Genomic DNA, 20378 nt, shown 5'->3' on the forward strand with positions numbered 1-20378 from the left:
TTCAAAGCCAATTAACACTTTTCTAGGACTTTTGTTCATGGTTTTAGCTTTTATCATTGACAAAAATTCAGTGTATGTTGAGGTTTGTTTATCAGGGAGTACACTGTATACTAAGGGCACAACTGTGTGATTAATGATGGCGTGAATAGTGCATATTTGGATGGATAGGGGTGGATTTAAACGTTCCATCCATCATCCAAATATCACTACTCTCCAGCTTAACAAGATTATTGGGTGTGCTAAAGATTTGTATTTTTTTAAGTGGCTTTTTGTTGTCATGCAAAAGAAAGGTTTCATTAGTAACGTTTACAGATAGTTCAGAGGGAATGTTAATATCAGAGAAGGTTTGCGGTGTTACACGTAGGGGCCTACTTGCCTGTTTTTTACACTGTATAATTCTGCATAGGTTGGGAATTGTGGGCATACAACTTGGTACATGTGATGGAACGTGTTGAGAAATCTCCCTCAAAACATAGCCACAGTGTTCATTGGAGGAGGATGCCAGTGCTTTCATTTCAGTTACATTTCTTCTTAGTCCTATCTCCATCGCAGAGGCAGAGTGGTTATGCTCGGTGGTCCTTTCAACAGTGTCACCAAGAGTAACCGCTCTGGCTGTGCATTGCGATGACTAATATTGCAAACACCTTCAATGACACCTGGGCTCAGTTAATCTCTCCTTACAATAAACGTAGCCACTGTGACTTAACAGTCTGTTTCCCCTGCTGGAATGTATCTATTTGGCTTCCTTTCTTGCTGCCATTATCTGTTAAAAGAAGAGAAACTGAAAAACATTGTTTTAGTGATTTTAAGTGTGGTTGCTTTTAAAATAAGATTCTGCCTGCAAGTGAAAAGTCAGTGCACATTCTTTATTTAACAGCTGTTTTCTTTTCCACATTGTTCCTGGATTTGATTCCATTGGCTTGATAATGTTTGTTTGGAATTTGGTCCAGCTTTTATATATTTAATTGGAGAAGGGTTAAGTTTGTATTCACTTGAGAGAATTATAAAGGTTACCTTTTATGTTTTTTCTGTTGTCTTGTTTGAAAGTCCTTTTGTAGATGGTGGTTGTTTTTTGATTTTTGAGGGAGTTTCACACTATGGTCTTTTTAGTGTTTGAGATTTTTGGGTTCTGAAAAAAGAGATGAAATCTTATAAGTATTTTGTTTGGATAATTTCATTTTTGCTATTAGCCTGCAGAGGCATAGTTTAGAGCTTTTTTAGATGATAAAAAGTTATTTTGCTTTTGTTTGTGAGGTTCAAATAATATGGTTGTGGACTTGAAACCTGCTAAAAAAAATAAAGAGTTTTTGAACATTTTTATCTTGTATTGTTTGGTTTCTTCTGTGGTGATGTCCTTTTTTTCATCCTTGATTGAGGATGTGTCCTTTACTGCTGTTTCTGTATATGGTTAAATCTGCTGAGAAGGTTCATTAAAAAAAAGTTTGATTGTATGCTTTACAAAAAAGAGAATTGACAATGAGAAAATAATAGTTTAAATTTATAATTTTTTATTTAAATTACTATCAATTACTATCAATTTGCCTCCATCAGCATCCAACACTTTCCCATTGGCAAGCACCTGTCGGAGTAGGAATAGTAAATTTGCCCCACCACCATCCAATACTTTCCCTGAGGTAAACACTGGTAGGAGTAGGAATAGTAATTTTGCCCCCACTACCATCCAGCACTTTCCCTGAGGCAAGCACTTGTTGGAGTTGGAATAGTAAATGTGTCCCCACGACCATCCAACACTTTCTCTGAGGTTAACACCAGTCAGAGTAGGAATAGTAATTTTGCACCCACCACCATCCAAAACTTTCCCTGAGGTAAATACCGGGCAGAGTTGTAATACTAAATTTAGATAGTAACATTTAAAACATATTTCTGATATTTATTTGCTAATGCGTTTTTTGCTGATATCAATAAAGTTTTTTTTCCAACGTACACAATATTGTTGACATCTTACATATGATTTTATAAAGGCTGGTTTCTTCCTGCTAGGTTTTTGAGGTTTATTTTTGTCCCTTATCTATTAATATCAAAAGTATAATATTATTGTTTATTTATGGCTAATGGGATTTTTAATTCTTCCTAACATTTTGATCTTTTATTCACTTACTTCCGTATGGAAAGATTAGCTTGATATTATCTGCTTTCAATTGCTTGCAGCTTTACAATTTTAGAAAATGCTGTAAATAAGTAAAAAGTAATATTGTAAGTAGTTGTGATTTATGTGTTATTCTTGTATTGCTGTTTTTCTTTAAACATACACTTTCTTCTGTCTGTAAAGGGCAGTGTTCAACTTCTCCAATGCAAAAAGTCTCTGGGTACTTCTTCTGTGTGTGGTCACCGTTGAAGTCAGTCTACCACTGAGCACAAAATTGTGGTCGGCATATATATATATACGTTTTATGAGGGTAAACGTCGATTTAAAACAAAATATGTTTTGTGAACAGTTTTTTCGCATGATTCAGAATTTGACAGATGTATTTTTTTGTTCTGTGTAAAAAAGTCATTTTTAATGTTCCTTCTCTTAATGTCAGCCATTTTGAGTAGGTGCGGGATCAGGAGCTGTAATAAAAATAGTTGAACGACTTCTGTTTTATGGGCTTCAATTTTGCTTTATGTTTAATCTCATTTCGACTTTGATTATAGTGTGTATTTGCTGAATAATCTGGAAATTCTATGTTTATTTTCCCCTTCATTTTTATTTTTTAAATTTTTTAAAAATATGAATACTCAGGTATTTTAATGGGTAGGTACTTTAAAAAGTACCAAAGTATTTCAATTAATACCTGGGTATTAATAATCTTCCCCACCCAAAACCCCTATTTCCCTTGCATACCGTCCCAGGGGATGGTTATACCCCTCAAAAAATGTTAAAGAAAAAAACCAAAGAAAATATATTATGCGTTGTAATGGTATGCATAGTATTAGTATGCATTGTAATGGAATGCGTTGTAATGGTAGTTTTAATGTATCTTAATGAACATGCGCTGTAATGGCATGTGTTGTTAAAATATGCGATATAATGGTAGTTGCGTTGTAAAAATTGCGATGTAAAAGTATGCGTTGTAATGGTATGCGTTGTAACATAATATATTCTCCTATAGTAGTAAACGGGACCGAGAATCAGTGTCTTCAAAGACTATAGACTTTTCTTCCATGCCCTCTCTGTAATTTACTCTAGCGCTTTTTGTGTGTATACACTTGAACCCTTCTTGCCAACTTGGTGCGAGAATTTTGATTTCACAAGGACTAAAGACTTTCACTCTGTGTTTCTCTGATGAACAGTAGTGCTAAGAGAAAGCAGTTGACAGCGTTTGATATGTTTATTAACCTTGTACTGAAAGATGTGTTCCTAGTTTAATTCTTGGGACTGCTTTACACCCCAATCTGTGCTTGTGGTTATTTTGCTCTCATGTAGTGCTGCTGATGAAACCTGTAAGTGTATGCCATTGAAGTTAATGCATGGTCATTGTATATAGAGGCCTGTTAGTGTACTGATGGTAACTGCCTCCTCTTTTTATCTTTAGTGTATTGAGTCATGGCAAAACCAGAGGCTCTGATCCAGTGCATATCTGCCCTGCAGACACAGAAGGGCTCTAGAGTGACAAATGCAGTTATGCAGTATCGCACAGCTGTTGAGTAGATCCAGAACAGCAAGTCTCTCTTTTTTATTATTTTATCCCAAGCCCCTTCCCCCTGGGGGGTTCTGTGTAATCTCAGTGTTTGGTTCCTTGACTTGTGCTGTCCTTGGGAGGCATAGGATGTCTAGCATCGGCTCCAGTATCGTCTTAGCAGTTGGGACCAGGTGAGTGCATGACACCAAGGACCCCACCCCTGGGATTCAGAGCCTATTTTATGGAATTCCTGTGACTTTAAAAGACCCTGGGGACCCCATCCCCTAGGGCCGTTACTCAATAAAAAGGGAGGATGGCCGCACGGCCTCCTTTCCTGAGCCATAATGGCCCCTGGGACCCCATGCCCTGGGGCTGGCTCACATACTATGTTCAGGGGAGCTCACACTCAGGACACAGCAGTTTACCTGCCCACAAAATCATGGGCAGGGTAAATTGTGTTTGTTCCTGCTTGGTGGGACCACGTTTTGGTTTCGCCTGCACAGCACTTGTGCTGTGGTTGAGAATTCTTTTGTTTTTAATATAAAGTTAAAAGAGACTTACATCCCGCTTTCTCTCTTTCCTGGCTTGTCGTTGGCTCCTGTGCTTGCCACTTACTTTTACTCCATTTCTATTGGCTGTGGCATATGTTCTTGCATTTATCAATGCTTGTTCCTCATCTGCTTTTCTGATCACTTTCCCGTAGCCAAAATACTGTTAATATTCACTTTGGTGGAACTATTTGTTTTATAAAGTTTTGCCTCTTTTTACTCTTGCAGCATATATATCTAACAATTTATCACCCGGAGAGCAGCAGACCAGTTGTTCTTTGTTATTGTCATCTCTCGTCTATGTCTCTGAACCAGAAGCCCCATAGGGCTTTCAGCTGTCGCAGTGCACTTTCACGTAGTAGCCGGCTTCCGTCGGGTCCTGAAATCTTTGCTCATGACGCGGGAGAAAAACTACAATTATTTTAAGTGCATCTTCTAAGCAGTTAATACCAGTTTAATGTACTTATTAACAATTATTTGTATTCACTGCAAAATCAGACTATATTATAGCATTTTAGATGCATCAGATCCAGTTACTTGAGTTGGTAAAATCAGTTTTTTTCATGCAAGGATTCACATTCTTGTTTTATTTTCAAATCTTGGGAGTATTGAAAGGCTGTTGATCCAGAATACAGCATGGCCATCAAACAGGCCCTGCAAATCTGCTACATATCTACCCAGAACCAGTGATGCCACTTCTTTTGCTCCACCTCTACAGAGTGGTGACAGCTCGCAATATGATTGGTAGAACCTCTTTACGTCTGCTGTCACTGAGAGGCTATTGCAGTTTGCATATTGAAACCGGTCTTTGTGCGGATACAATGGCTCACGTGAGCCCCACCAGGTAATCCTCAATGCAGCCTAGAAGAGTGAGTAAGAATAAAGTGGCCAACACAGCAGACCAAAAGGCACTGAACCCAGAACCATGTCCTTGCGTAACAGAGTCTTAAAGGGTGTTTGCCGATCTGACTAGAATTGTCCTGTAGTACACATGGCAAAATATAGCACGGAAATCTACTTGTTTTATTTGTGTTGCTGTAAACATCATATTCTTGTGGATGAAAGCACACTGAGACAAAGCACATTCAAGCGTTAGATAAAGCAGTATTGATAACTGGTTTAAAAATCGTAGGACGGTGCTTTGTCATGAAACGTGTTGCCCGTCACCAACTTTCCCATAAAATGCATTGATATAATTTGACATTTAGCATTAGGGTTGAATGTATTCTATGGTTAAAAAAACACATGCAACTGTTCTCTAATTGTCTTTCCTGAAAGCGTTCGCTCATGCAAAAGATAGAAATTAAGTATTTGAATACAAAAATGTTATGCAATCCAGTGTCAAAAAATACCTTAGTCCTCCTAATGATATTTATTTGGGGTAGAAGACAAGTGTGGTGTGGGTATGTAGATGGCAGTTAGGTATCAGGTTTCTAAATGGTTCTCAGTTTCATGTCCAGTGTGTTGCTTTTTTAATAATTCGGAGCTTGATAATTCTGCAGCACCTGGGTATTGTGTTTGTTAGATCGCACTTTTCTGATGATGTAAAGGAACAGTGTAATATCGTCGAGTCTGAACAGGCATTGGCATGGTTGGTGGAAATCTGAGCCGAGCAACTGGGACATCCATATCTTTACTATAAAGTCTTTTGCTTGTGGATAATGTATGCAGTCCGTTATGAAAATGTTGAAGCCTAGTTTGTTCAATTAAGCTTTAACCAATGACTTCTTTGTGCTACATATTTCCCAAGCTCAGCTGCATTCTCATTTAAAAAGGAATTTGTTCGTGCCTGCCTACTTTTATTGTTATTCTATTATATTGTTAAAAATCTAAAATAATACATCTCAACTTCAATTGTTTTTCAACATTCGCTGCACGCACACAGATGATTGGCCTATGTTTATATAATTTCCACAACAGACCCTCTCCCTAATAAACAGATTCCTCAATACGGAAAGAGTTAAACATACAGTTTACAGCTACTAACATTATTTATTTGTAGTATACATTGCACTTATGTTTTATTTTTCAGATGTACTGTAGTTTTTTTGCCATCACACCATGGCAGTTACTAGGCACAGAATGTTGTGGTGTATCTCAACTAGGCTTTGCAATGCAGCTCTATGTGCTGTGCATTTTCTCTGTGGAATTAAGCTGTGCATGGGTGCAGCAATAATTTACCTGTCTGCATTTGTGAAAGCTGGAAAATCCTTATTCTACAAAAGCCAGAATAGTGCCTTTTTTCAAACAGAGCGATGGAGTTGAAGGGATTGGAGCGCTTTATTTGAGCACCAGCCCCCGCCCTATATTAATTAAAGCACCAGGGAGGTGGCTGTCCCCGGGGCAGTGTGGAGGGAAGGAGCCCTCCGCACATTTCTTTAAAAAAGCCCCAGGGAGGTGGTGGTCCCCAGGGCTGCGGGGGGCCGTGTGCCCCCGCACATTATTAGCAAGGCCCTGGGGAGGTGGTGGCCCCTGCGTGCCCCTGCTACCCAATTATGGATTGCCCTCATGACCTGGGTCACCCGGGGGCTTAAAACAAATGAAGCATGGAAGTCCGAGCTTTGTTTTTTAAAATATTTTCAGCCAGATTTGCGTACCATACGCGAATCCTGCCAAAAATAAAAAAAATCGTTTTTTGGCCCTCGAGATCCCTGAGCAGGCTTAGGGGGTCAGGTTGTTTCTACCCTGCCTCCTCATCTTGTTTTTTGATCTTTTTTCTTGTGACTCGGTTCAACCGAGTCACAAGATGGCTGCCATCACTTCTTGGTTTGGAGTGTTGGCAGCCAACCAGAATGAAGCTCATGATCGGTTTGCGGATCCACCGCGGACGCAGATATAAAACAAGTCTATTTTTGAATTTCGCAGGAACTACTGAACGATTTCACACCATTTAAAAAAAAGAACGCTTTCTGAACCAAGAGCTACCTTTTCGCCAAATTTGGTGCAATTCCGTTCAGCAGTTTGGCCTGTAGCTATGTCTAAAGTTTCCTATAAAAATTAACATGGAGAAAACCTGTTTTGGGATCCCCTTTTTTCTCTGTCCCCGCTTGAGGAATCACCCCGAAACTTTCAAGATGGGAGCTGACCGGAGCGCCTCATTAGTTTTGAAAATTTTGCGAAGATTCATCAAACGGCACCAAAGATATTGGCAAATCAAAAAACTTTTTTCCTATGGAAACTAGGTCCTGACTATAACTACCTACTGGCAATCGCCAGTAGGTACTTATAGTTAGGACCCTGTTTCTATTCAAAAAGTGTTTTTTCTTTTGCCAATATCTTTGGTGCCGTTTGACGAATCTTTGCTAAGTTTTTAAAACGAATAGCCCGATCAGGTAAGCCCCTGTCTTTAAAGTTTCAGGGTGATTCATCATGCGGGGACAGAGAAAAAAGGGTGGTCCCCAAAACACGTTTTCTCCATGTTAATTTTCTTAGGAAACTTCAGACAAGGCTACAGCCCGAACCGCTGAACGGAATTACACCAAATTTGGCACAAGGGTAGCGTTTGGTTCAGAAAACAACCTTTTTTAAAAATGGTGTAAATCCGTTCAGTAGTTCCTGAGAAATTCAGTTATAAAAAAAATGAGTATCTGGTGACCGAGGTGAATCCACCATCCCTCCCGAGCACAAGCTTGATTCTGATTGGCTGCCAACACGTCAAACCAGGAAGTGTTGGCCAAAAAAAAGGTCAAAAAACAAGAAAAGGGGGCAGGGTAGAAACACTCTGACCCCCTAGGCCTGCTCAAGGCGAGGGACAAAAAAATCACCTGGATTCGCATAGAGTGTGCAAATCCCGCCGAAATCTTTTTAAAAAGCAAAGTGCGGTCTCCCACTCTTCATTTCTTGTAACCCCCCGGGTGGGCCAGGTCCCGGGGGCAATCCTGAATTAAGTTGATGGGACCTGCGGGGTCCCACGCAGCCCCACAGGGTCCGCTACCTCCCAAGGGTTATGTTAATGATTTGCAGGGGACCATGCGCATCCCCCGCATCCACTGGGACGCCCTCCTCCCTGGGGCTTTAATATTTGAATGCAGGTGAGCCTCACGCCCCCGCAGCCCCAGGGACCACCATCCCCCCAGGGCTTGTTTTTAAATGTACAAGCTGTGGGGGGGCTCCTGCCCCCCACACTGCCCCGGGGACCACCACCTTGTAAAATACAAAGAAATAAGTGCAGAATCCAAGAGTAGTAGAAACGTGGTTTAATATCCAAGGCACAGTACCAACTCCTGTAGCAAGCAGATACAGAATGACAAAAGACCAGGTTCTAGTTCTATTTAGAACACATACAAACCTGGAAGGTGCCAGAATCAAATATATACAAAAGCTTAAAGAGAAAGGGACAAGGGACAAAGTATGTGATGTAACACATTTTCCTTCTTTAACAAAATTAAGAATAAACACCCAAACTCTTAGCCACCCTCCTGACATTCCATACCTTACCATCCTGTGTGACAACACTGTTGGGATTAACTTTTATAACTTTGATTGGTCTTCCAAATTTGCTCTCTCCTTTAAGCAAAATACCTTGTTTACATATTCTGACCCAGTCTCCAACTACAAAATGAGGTTGCTTCACATTCATTCTAATGTCATAATAGTGTTTGCATCTCATTTGCTTCTCTTCCACTCTCTGGGCCTCATCCTCTTTGTTTTCCCCACAAAGATTCACACATCTCTTTTTCCTAAACCACCATGGGCACAACTTAGAGATGGGCTCCCTGCCTTTCAACAATTTGAAAGGACTAACTTCAGTGGTAGTTTGAGGTGTTATACGGTACAGCCATACTTCTCTCTCTATTTCTCTTTCCATTCTGCACCCAAACTGCGTGCCCATAGAATATCCTGTTTCAAGACTCTATTATATCTCTCCACTTGACCATTACCTTGAGGTTCGTATAAGGCAGTAGTAACATGACGAATGTTTAAAAACTTATGAAAATCTGCCATATCTTGATATTTTATCTGGACTCCTTTATCCGTGATAAGTACTTCAGGATAACCCTCTCTGGCAAAGACTTCCTTGAAAAACTCAATAACATTAGAAGTATTAACGTGAGGTAAAAGCTTGATCTCAGGCCACTTAGAGTGATAGTCAATCATAACCAAAGCAAATCTACAATTAAAAGGTAAAAAATTAAATGATCCAGAAATGTCAAAACAAACACGGAAACTCAGGCCACTCCACAGAAATTAATGGAGCAGGACTACACTTAAGCATCCTTTCACTGCTAGCACATCCAGAGCATTCCTTTACTACTCTGTCCACAAATCTGTGCAAACCAGGCCACCAAAACACAGTTCTGATGAATCTCTTCATGGAGGACATGCCTAGATGCCCTTCATGAGCCACAGACAAAATGCGATCACATAGGGATAAAGGTGGAATACATTTACCTTGCCTAAACACCAGATGTCCTTCCATGTCCAGTTCACCAGATATCTTCCAAAAAGGAAACAAATCTTCAGAAATTCTACTCTTGGGAGGCCATCCCTCTTTCACATACTCTATAACCTTGAGAAGCAAGCAATCACACTCCATAGCACTTTTACACATCTCTTCCAAAATGGTACCAAATCTCCCTGATACTTTTTCTTCAATATTGGCCACAACCTCCTCTTCCTGATTCCTTTCTTGGTTTAAATCACGAGGCAACCTAGACAAACAATCCGCTGTTACATTGTTTTTTCCTGGTACAAATTCTACCTGGAAATTATACTCTTTCAAGCGAGACATTAACCTAGCTTCGCGAGCAGTAGCATTTTGACCACCCCCAGGAGACAAAATGGTTACCAGTGGTTTGTGGCCTGTTCTCAAAATTAAACAAGCTCCCCACACATAGTTGCGGAAATGCTCCACCGCCCACACACAAGCCAACAACTCCCTTTCAGTAACGGCATAGCGTCTCTCTGTGTCATTAGGAGTACGTGAAGCGAAAGCCACATTTCACTCTTTCCCAGCACGTTGTGACAAAACCCCTCACAAACCATACACATTTGCATCTACAGTAACAGTGCACATTTTGTTGATACAGTATGGTTTTAAAGTGGGGACTGTCACCATCTCAGCCTTAATACTCTCAAAAGCTTTTTGCTGTCTTTCTTCCCAAAGAAATTCAACGTTCTTCCTTGCAAGTTCTCTCAAAGTTTCCATCTTAGACACAAAATTCTTAATAAATTTACTGTAGTACTCACAGAGACCTGAAAAAGAGAGAAGTTTATCCTTCGTATCTGAAGCAGGGGCTTTTAGGATGGCTTCAACAAGAGATTTTTTGGGTACTACTCCTTTGGATAACGAGTATCCTAGGTATTCCACTGAGTCTCCATACAAGTTGCATTTGTTTCTTTTGAGGGTTAAACCATGTTTACTAAGGACATCACACACTTTCCTAAGATGACCAGAGTGTGCTGCTTTATCACAAGAAAATATTAAAATGTCATCTTGAAAACACTTGACAAAAGATTACATCCCCTTGAATAGATGACACATAGACCTTTGGAAGACAGAGGCTGCAGAAGCGAGTCCAAAAGGCATCCTTTTGAACTGGAACAAACCTTGAGGAGTGATTAAAGCAGTCATGTGATGAGATTCCTCTGCTAATTCTATCTGATGGTATGCAGAACGAAGATCAAGAGTAGAAAAAATCATGGCACCACCAAGCATACTCACAACTTCATTAATATTCCGTAAGGGATGACAATCCACCAAAATGTTGGCATTTAAAGCTCTGAGGTCGATGCATAATCTCAACGATTTATCAGGTTTTCATGGTAAAACAATCGGAGAAACCTATTCTGATGATTCCACTTCCTCAATAATACTTCCTTCTAACATCTCTATAAGATCACCTCCCAACTCTTCTCTAACATTAATAGACACATCCCTAAGCTTCCGTTTAACTGGACATGCTCCTTGTTTAATCTTGATCAAATGTGTAAAACCCTTAAGTTTTTCTAACTTTTCAGAAAAAACTTCTGGGAATTCATCTTCAATTACTTTCCCACTTGTGTTATCTTCGATTACAAGAACAGGTTCTTTGCCACGAGGATTGAGTATTATTACCAACCTCCACTGGTCTCTCCAACCCAAAACATTAACACCTTTCTTCACCACATACAACTTGATGAAAGCTGTCCTCCATTTGAAAGAGACACCAGAAGCAACATAATCCATGAGATCAATAATAGAACCATCAAAACGTTGAGCAATGACATCAGAAGAATATAAATCTTCTTAAATTAAAGTCTTATCAAATTTCTCATTAAAATAGTTTAAAGTAATTATAGACCATAGTGATCCTGAGTCCGCCATAAGTTCTAAATCTCTGTCTAAAAATTGAACGACACATTTATGAGACTTCATGACTTCACCTTCACTAGAGCATAAATCATCAACTGATACAACAATCCCAGTTTCTTCCGTGGATTCACTATTTTGATCACAGGCACATCTCACACATGAGACTTCATTACTTCTCATTGGAAATACTTTTCCTCTGTTAATTACTCTCTTTTTATCATCTTTGCATACTCTGGCAAAATGACCAACCCTACCACATTTAACACATTCTTTACCAATGGCAGTACAATGTTGACATGATGCTGTCAGGACTGGAGAGTCTAGGTTTAGATTTCCCAGGTTGAGTATACAACCCAGGAGTCGGGCTTGGCGCCTGGGGGGGAGGCGAAGAGTGGTTTCAGTGAGATCGCTCTCTGCCTTCCTCCGTTCTTTACGAGCGTAGTCTTTTTCCCTCTCCCAAGATGGCCGCTGCTATGTCAGTCTTTCTCCTCAGTCTCACTCTGGCAGCGGTGCAGGCATCCTGGGTTGATGTGGCGCGCGCTCGCTCTGAGCGTGGCGCACTTCAACCGTCGAATTTTCTGTGAAGGCGGTGTTCTCTCTGAGCTCCGCGCTTTCTTCTGTTAAGGTTCCAGTCAGAGTGTCTTCGTGGGGTTTAGTGCTCCTTTTTGGTACCCCTTTTAATCCAGAGATTCCAGGGTTCTTCAGAGTTCCTATTCATTCTGCAAGTTTGGCGTTCCACAAGAGTGTGGAAGAACTAAGGACTTACCTGTGCCTCACAGCGCCCTAGTTGAGAGGTAAACGAGAAGTAAGGCTGGCGAACATTCTTCTTGAGAAGTAAGTTCAATCATATCTATATTTTCGTGGAATTGCCAGCGCTCTGCAAAAGCTTCCAGAGACAGTATAATAGAAGGACAAGGATTTAAATTCACAGACTTGAACTGAAATTTTGAGAGAGTGAGAGTCTCATGAATAAGATTTTCATTTTAAGAAGTAACAGCAGTAAAGGCTTCCATCAGCAAGACTGAGTACAGAATAAAAATTGAAGAGTTTAAAGACTTTCCTGTATCTCCATGTAGATGCAATTATATATATATATATATATATATAAGGTTTCTACCAACGGACAACTCCAGTTTGGTTCTGAATCCAGCAAGAGGATTAGGCTGCAAGTTGGAACTATAGAGCATTCAGTAAATGGACAAAGTTCTTCTAAGGGAAAGACAGGTATAAGAAGACAAGGTGAAGGGAGGGGAACAAGGTAGTAGGTAATTGGGTTTACATGTGATTCTATTTGCAGGGTTTCACACACCACCTGTTCAACTCCACTGCTCCTTAGAAGACATCAGTCGAACAAAACCAGAGAGTAGCAACCCACTGTGTCAGGACAGGTATAGTGAGTAATAGTATCATAACTAATAGAGTAATTAACAGTAGAACAGTTGTTGAGTAACTCTCTTTGCAGGAGTCGGGAGGAAGAAGCTCCGAATCCAGTCCAAGAAAGAAGACACAGTGCAGTCTCTCTTTTCTGTCCAATTCCCCTTTCCCCCGCTCTGCTGCTCGTGAGCTATTAGCTGGCGGTAGCGGAGTGGAGGAGTGGAGATCCAGCATCTGCTCCTGTGGAATCCGTTGAAGCTGCTAAGGTACTTGACAGATTGAAGTGCCCGCAATTTAATTCCACCTGAGCACGATGGCTGAAGGAATTGATGTAAAGGCCTTGGCCACAGTTTTAGATAGCATACAAAAGCAGTTAAGTGATACTATGGAGGAAAACAAGTCCCTTAGAGAGGAGGTCAGGAAGTCTGCTCAAGATGCTAGTTATTTGCGTCAACAGTTTGAAGAGTTTTCTGGGGGTTCCCGTTCAGCAGTAAAGGAGGAAAAGACGCCCTCTTTTGCCCCTGCCCCCTCTGCGGCAGAACTCACTACGCAGGTGATTCACGCAATCTCTCCTACAATTCCACTGGCCGCTCCAGAAAGGTATAGTGGGGACCCACACAAGGCCCAAATTTTCCTCACGCAATGTTCTTTACATTATCTTTGTCGGCCAATCATTTTTAAGGAAGATCAGTCAAAGGTGGCGTTCATGCTGTCGTACCTGAGTGGAGATGCCGCCGCTTGGTCCATGCCTTTGGTGAACAACAATGATCCCATTTTGTATGAATTCGAAGGGTTCAAGAGAGAATTTCTACGGATATTCGACAGACGGTCCATCTCTCAATCCACAGATAATGAGTTATTAGATCTCAAGCAGGGGAATCGTGAACTAGTAGCCTACCTGGCTCAATTTAACAAGCTAATTGTGGAAACAAGTTGGCCAGAGGAGAAACGAGCTGCCATATTTTATCGTGGATTAAAGGATGAGTTGAAGGATGGGTTATCACAGATCCCAAAACGTCCCACTGAGGTCTCAGAATTAATTGACTTGGTTCTTCAGATTGATCAGCGTCAAAGTGAGAGGAAGAACGAGAGGAGAAAGGAAACTAGATATATACCACCCCGTTTCGACAGAATGAAATCAGAGGGATCCAAGTCCAAGGAGTCGTGTACAGAGGATGAGCCTATGCAGATTGGTTCGGTCAGAGGACCGTTGTCTAAGGAAGAAAGAGAGAAGAGACGTTTGGGCAAGTTGTGCATGTACTGTGGGAACTCCGGTCATTTCGTGAAGGAATGTCCTAAGAAGCCAAAGAACCCTTCCTGGGTAAAAGATCGGCTCCACCAGTAGAAGGGGTTGCCCTGGTGGAAGCGAAAGAACAGTCAACTCCAGATCCGAAATTAGTGGCTAACACCCTGCAATCATCGGCTCCACATTTAATTTTATCTGTCCAAATAAGGTTTGGAGGGAAGGTCAAGGAAGGAATTTCGGTCATGATTGATTCAGGGGCCACGGGGAATTTTTGTGACATAGGATTTGCCAAGTCACTTGGAATTACCTTTTTGAGGAAAGAGCGGCCAGAGCCAGTACGAGCTGTGGACGGAACTAGTCTGTCCTCTGGGCCGATTGTTTTTGATTCCGAGGAGATTTTATTGTGTGGACCCGGACAGCATTTTAGTTCTTTGCAATTCAGCTTAATTGATGCTCCACAATTTCAATTAATCTTGGGTCTGCCTTGGCTCACGGAGCATAATCCTCAAATTGATTGGGCAAAACGATCAATTCGTATGAATTCAGATTACTGTATGCATCATTGCTTTCATTCTAATCCAGAACCATCGGAAGCTTCGCAATCCCAACTCTTGGCAAGCTTTCCAAAGACCATTTGTGCTGTAGACACCCAAGAGATTCCACCAGAGTATGAAGATCTCGCCTCGGTGTTTGATGAAAAAGAGGCAGAACGTCTACCTCCCCATCGAGAGTATGATTGCCGAATCGAGCTGGAGCCTGGCGCCTCCCTGCCCTGTAGCCGAATTTACGCGCTGTCGGAAGTTGAGAATGTCCATCTCAAAGAATACCTGAGCAAATATATGGCCAATGGTTTCATCCGCCCGTCACAGTCACCAGTCTCGTCTCCACTCTTTTTTATTCCTAAAAAAGATGGCCAACTGAGGACTTGTATCGACTACCGCGCCCTCAATCTGGTAACCAAGAAGAATCGATATCCGCTACCCTTGATTTCGGAACTTTTGGACCAAGTCAAGGGAGCGAAGGTATACACTAAACTGGATTTGAGAGGTGCGTATCATTTGGTACGCATGGCCGAGGGAGAAGAGTGGAAGACGGCCTTTCGTACACGTTTTGGATTATTCGAATATCAGGTCATGCCATTTGGTTTATGCAACGCTCCGGCAGCCTTCCAACATTTTGTCAATGATGTTTTGAGAGAATTTCTGGACCGATTTGCAGTGGTTTACATTGATGACATCCTCATATTTTCGGCCAGTTTAGAGGAACATATCCAGCACGTCAGATCCATCTTGAAGAGGTTGTTGGAGAATCAACTTTTCGTAAAATTAGAGAAGTGTGTGTTCCATTCCACGCAAGTAGAGTTTTTGGGATTTGTTCTGTCTCCAAATGGTGTCTCGATGGATGAATCTAAGGTGCAGGCAATCAAGGAGTGGCCCTCTCCACGTTCTGTGAAAGAAGTTCAGAGTTTTCTTGGCTTCGCCAATTTTTATAGACGTTTCATCATCAACTTTTCTGAGCGAGTGGGTCCACTCACCAGACTACTGAGAAAGAAGATCAAGTTTGAGTGGAACGCGGAAACTGAAGCAGCGTTTAATGAGCTCAAGAGAATTTTTGTGTCATCTCCTGTGCTACTCCATCCAGATCCGGATGACCCATTCTTTGTAGAAGCAGACGCTTCCAACTTGGCCATTGGTGGGATTTTGTCTCAGCGCCATAAGCAGACGGGCCAGTTACATCCAGTAGCATTTCGTTCAAGGAAATTAACTGCAGCAGAAATAAATTACCCAATTGCGGATAAGGAACTATTGGCAGTCAAGGATGCGTTCTCAGAATGGAGGCATTACTTACTGGGGGCCAAGCATGTGGTCACTGTTTTTACTGATCATCGGAATCTCCAGTTTTTGAAATCTGCCCGAACTCTTACCCCTCGTCAATTGAGATGGTCCCTATTTTTTGCGGATTATGACTTTGTCTTAACGTACAAACCTGGCTCGGCAAACGGAAAGGCGGATGCCTTATCTCGTCTACATGTGAGCACCGATGTCCCAACGGCAGAAAAAGGTGTAATTATTCCAGTAGATCGAATAATCGGAACACTCACTTCCACAGACATTGAAAGGAAGCTCCCAAGTTTGTTGTCCCCGGAAGAGGAGAGGGATTGGACGGCTAAAGGGAAAGAATTCCAAGTCAAGAAAGGGAGACCCGTCTACCAAGACAAGTTGTTTGTGTCCGATCTGGAACTACAAAGACAAATCATTGAACATTTCCATGACGAGCCATTGGCTGGGCATAAAGGGGTGAAGAAGACTTTGGAGCTGATTCGAAGAGAGTTCTGGTGGCCGGCGATGGAAGCTCAGGTGCGACAGTATGTAGCCACTTGCGAGGTGTGTATCAAGGGGAAGACTCCCAGAAGGGCTCCACAAGGTCTATTACAGCCCCTGCCCTTAGCCCCATACCCATGGCACACCATTTCCATGGATTTCATTGTAGAACTCCCGTCCAGTAGTGGTTATTCAGTCATATGGGTGGTTGTGGACCATTTCTCCAAGATGAGCCATTTTATCCCTCTAAAGGCTCTCCCTAACGCTACACAGTTGTCCAAACTGTTCACTCAGCACATAGTAAGGGCTCATGGTATTCCAAAGATAGTCATCTCAGATAGAGGCCCACAGTTTGTCTCTCGTTTTTGGAGATCCTTCTTGAAGAGATTGGGTGTAGACTCCCGTCTGTCCACTAGCTTCCATCCAGAGACAGATGGACAGACGGAAAGAGTAAATCAGGATTTGGAGCAATACTTGCGTCTATTCTTGATGGATCAGGAGGGAGAGTGGCCAGACTTGATTTGGGCAGCAGAATTTGCCTATAATAATGCTCAGCATGCTTCTACTGGTTACTCCCCATTCTATTTAAATTCTGGTCGTCATCCCAACACTCTAGTAGATAAAGAAAACAGCGATGTACCTGCAGTGGAAACGATAGTACAAGATCTTCATGAGGCCTTTCGGTTAGCTGCTAGGAATTTGTCTAAGGCTAAGTTTTCCTATAAGAAGCAGGCAGACAAAAAGAGACGCCCAAATCCAGTCTATAAAAGGGGAGATCAGGTCTGGGTTTCTACAAAGAATTTACGACTGAAGGGAAATCGGAAGTTTCAGCCAAGGTTTGTGGGTCCCTTTCAGGTAGAGCGAATGGTAAACCCAGTCAGTGTAAGGGTTAGGCTTCCTCCCCGGCTAAAGATACATCCAGTTTTCCATGTTTCACTACTTCAGCGTAGTCCAGAGGGTTTGAGGGCTGGTAATTCCCCCTCCCCAGTTTTGGTGCAAGGAAGGGAGGAATTTGAGATAAAAAGAATTCTTGATTCTAGGCCACAAGGAGGGCAGATCTTCTATCTGGTTGATTGGAAGGGTTGTGGGCCAGAGGAAAGGTCCTGGGAGCCACAATGCAATATCCATGCTCCACGTTTGCTCCGAGAGTTTCATCGCACTCACCCCACCAAGCCCAAAGAGGAGAGGAGGGGGGTTTTGGTGGGGGGTACTGTCAGGACTGGAGAGTCTAGGTTTAGATTTCCCAGGTTGAGTATACAACCCAGGAGTCGGGCTTGGCGCCTGGGGGGGAGGCGAAGAGTGGTTTCAGTGAGATCGCTCTCTGCCTTCCTCCGTTCTTTACGAGCGTAGTCTTTTTCCCTCTCCCAAGATGGCCGCTGCTATGTCAGTCTTTCTCCTCAGTCTCACTCTGGCAGCGGTGCAGGCATCCTGGGTTGATGTGGCGCGCGCTCGCTCTGAGCGTGGCGCACTTCAACCGTCGAATTTTCTGTGAAGGCGGTGTTCTCTCTGAGCTCCGCGCTTTCTTCTGTTAAGGTTCCAGTCAGAGTGTCTTCGTGGGGTTTAGTGCTCCTTTTTGGTACCCCTTTTAATCCAGAGATTCCAGGGTTCTTCAGAGTTCCTATTCATTCTGCAAGTTTGGCGTTCCACAAGAGTGTGGAAGAACTAAGGACTTACCTGTGCCTCACAGCGCCCTAGTTGAGAGGTAAACGAGAAGTAAGGCTGGCGAACATTCTTCTTGAGAAGTAAGTTCAATCATATCTATATTTTCGTGGAATTGCCAGCGCTCTGCAAAAGCTTCCAGAGACAGTATAATAGAAGGACAAGGATTTAAATTCACAGACTTGAACTGAAATTTTGAGAGAGTGAGAGTCTCATGAATAAGATTTTCATTTTAAGAAGTAACAGCAGTAAAGGCTTCCATCAGCAAGACTGAGTACAGAATAAAAATTGAAGAGTTTAAAGACTTTCCTGTATCTCCATGTAGATGCAATTATATATATATATATATATAAGGTTTCTACCAACGGACAACTCCAGTTTGGTTCTGAATCCAGCAAGAGGATTAGGCTGCAAGTTGGAACTATAGAGCATTCAGTAAATGGACAAAGTTCTTCTAAGGGAAAGACAGGTATAAGAAGACAAGGTGAAGGGAGGGGAACAAGGTAGTAGGTAATTGGGTTTACATGTGATTCTATTTGCAGGGTTTCACACACCACCTGTTCAACTCCACTGCTCCTTAGAAGACATCAGTCGAACAAAACCAGAGAGTAGCAACCCACTGTGTCAGGACAGGTATAGTGAGTAATAGTATCATAACTAATAGAGTAATTAACAGTAGAACAGTTGTTGAGTAACTCTCTTTGCAGGAGTCGGGAGGAAGAAGCTCCGAATCCAGTCCAAGAAAGAAGACACAGTGCAGTCTCTCTTTTCTGTCCAATTCCCCTTTCCCCCGCTCTGCTGCTCGTGAGCTATTAGCTGGCGGTAGCGGAGTGGAGGAGTGGAGATCCAGCATCTGCTCCTGTGGAATCCGTTGAAGCTGCTAAGGTACTTGACAGATGCTACACAGTTGAGACTACCACATCTATAGCAAATTATATTCTTGTTCATTTTCTTCCCTGGTTGAAGAAACTTCTGAGAAGTGTTGACAACACACACAGTCTACAGTTTTCTCCTTCTTAGAACTAACCTCCTCAACAGTTTTTATCCATCTTTCAGATTGTTCAAAAGCCCTTGCAGTAGCAATGGTGTCATGTAAATTAGGATTACCCAATACCCCGAGTTGCTCTTGTGTTTTTTTACTATTGACAATAATAATCTGATCTCTGATCATTTCATCTGATATAACCCCAAAGTTGAAAGAAACAAGAAGTGTCCTAAGTGCAGTCAAAAAATCATCAAATGACTCAGATTATTTTTGTGAATGAGTATAAAACTTATATCTATTTAGTGCAATACTGTTTTTGGGTTTAAACCTACATTCCATGTGGGCTATGGCTTCTTCAAAAGTACTTAATTCCCCTTGGGCCGTAGGTAAAGCTCTAAATACTGCTTGACCTTCTGTCCCTAAACAATGTAGTAGTATGTTTTTTCCCTCTCATTACCCATTCTGTCCCCATCAATAGCTTTCATATATGTTAAGAATTCCTCTTTCCATCTAGACCAGGGAATGGGGGGCTCCCCTTTTGCTTGCAATAAGTTTGCAGGAGGTTCAAATTGCATATTAACTCCGTAGACAGATATGGTAAATTAGATAAATGGAGTGTTAGAAGTAATCTCTAAAATTAAAATGAATACAGAAAATAAATAACACACTAACTTAATAAAGCACACAATACAGTATTGTACTTAATTGAATAACTAACACACTAAGTTATGTAGCAAAAGTTTTAACTGTGCACATCAGCGTGGTAAAAGTGCTCCACTCACGTATGTTTTTGTAGAATGTTGTTAGCCGTGCATATCGACTTGATGTGCACAGTATGAATTTTCTGGAAAATTGCTTACATCAACCAACATTCCAATATAAATATTGGTGCACAGACGTGTGCATCGGCGCATTGAAAGAAATGGATAATCTAGTATGCGCACTCGTGTGCATCGACGTCCAAGAGAAAAGAAGAACATTGTTATGCGCAGTCGTGTGCAGCGGCGTGTTGACAGAAATGAAGAATTGTATTATGCGCAGTCATGCGCGTTGATGTGTTGATGTAGAAACCCCAACTTAAAAGTGAGGATGACGCTTGACGACGCAGTGTGATGATGCCAGGCGTAGAGGTGACGTCAGGTGTTCAGGCTTCCGTGGCAGCATGATGATGCCTGACGTAGAGGTGATGTCAGGTGTTCAGGAGTCCCCCTTACCAGTATTCTTCATTGATCCCTCATCCGGCTTCTTCCATCCAGAATCGGAAATTTTGTTGCCAGGAAGCAGAGGGAGCATAGTGAACAATGCGTGGGTAACCGTTGTCAGCGTTT

This window comes from Triturus cristatus, chromosome 8, assembly GCF_964204655.1.
Source record: "Triturus cristatus chromosome 8, aTriCri1.1, whole genome shotgun sequence".
NCBI classification, from domain to species: Eukaryota; Metazoa; Chordata; class Amphibia; order Caudata; family Salamandridae; genus Triturus; species Triturus cristatus.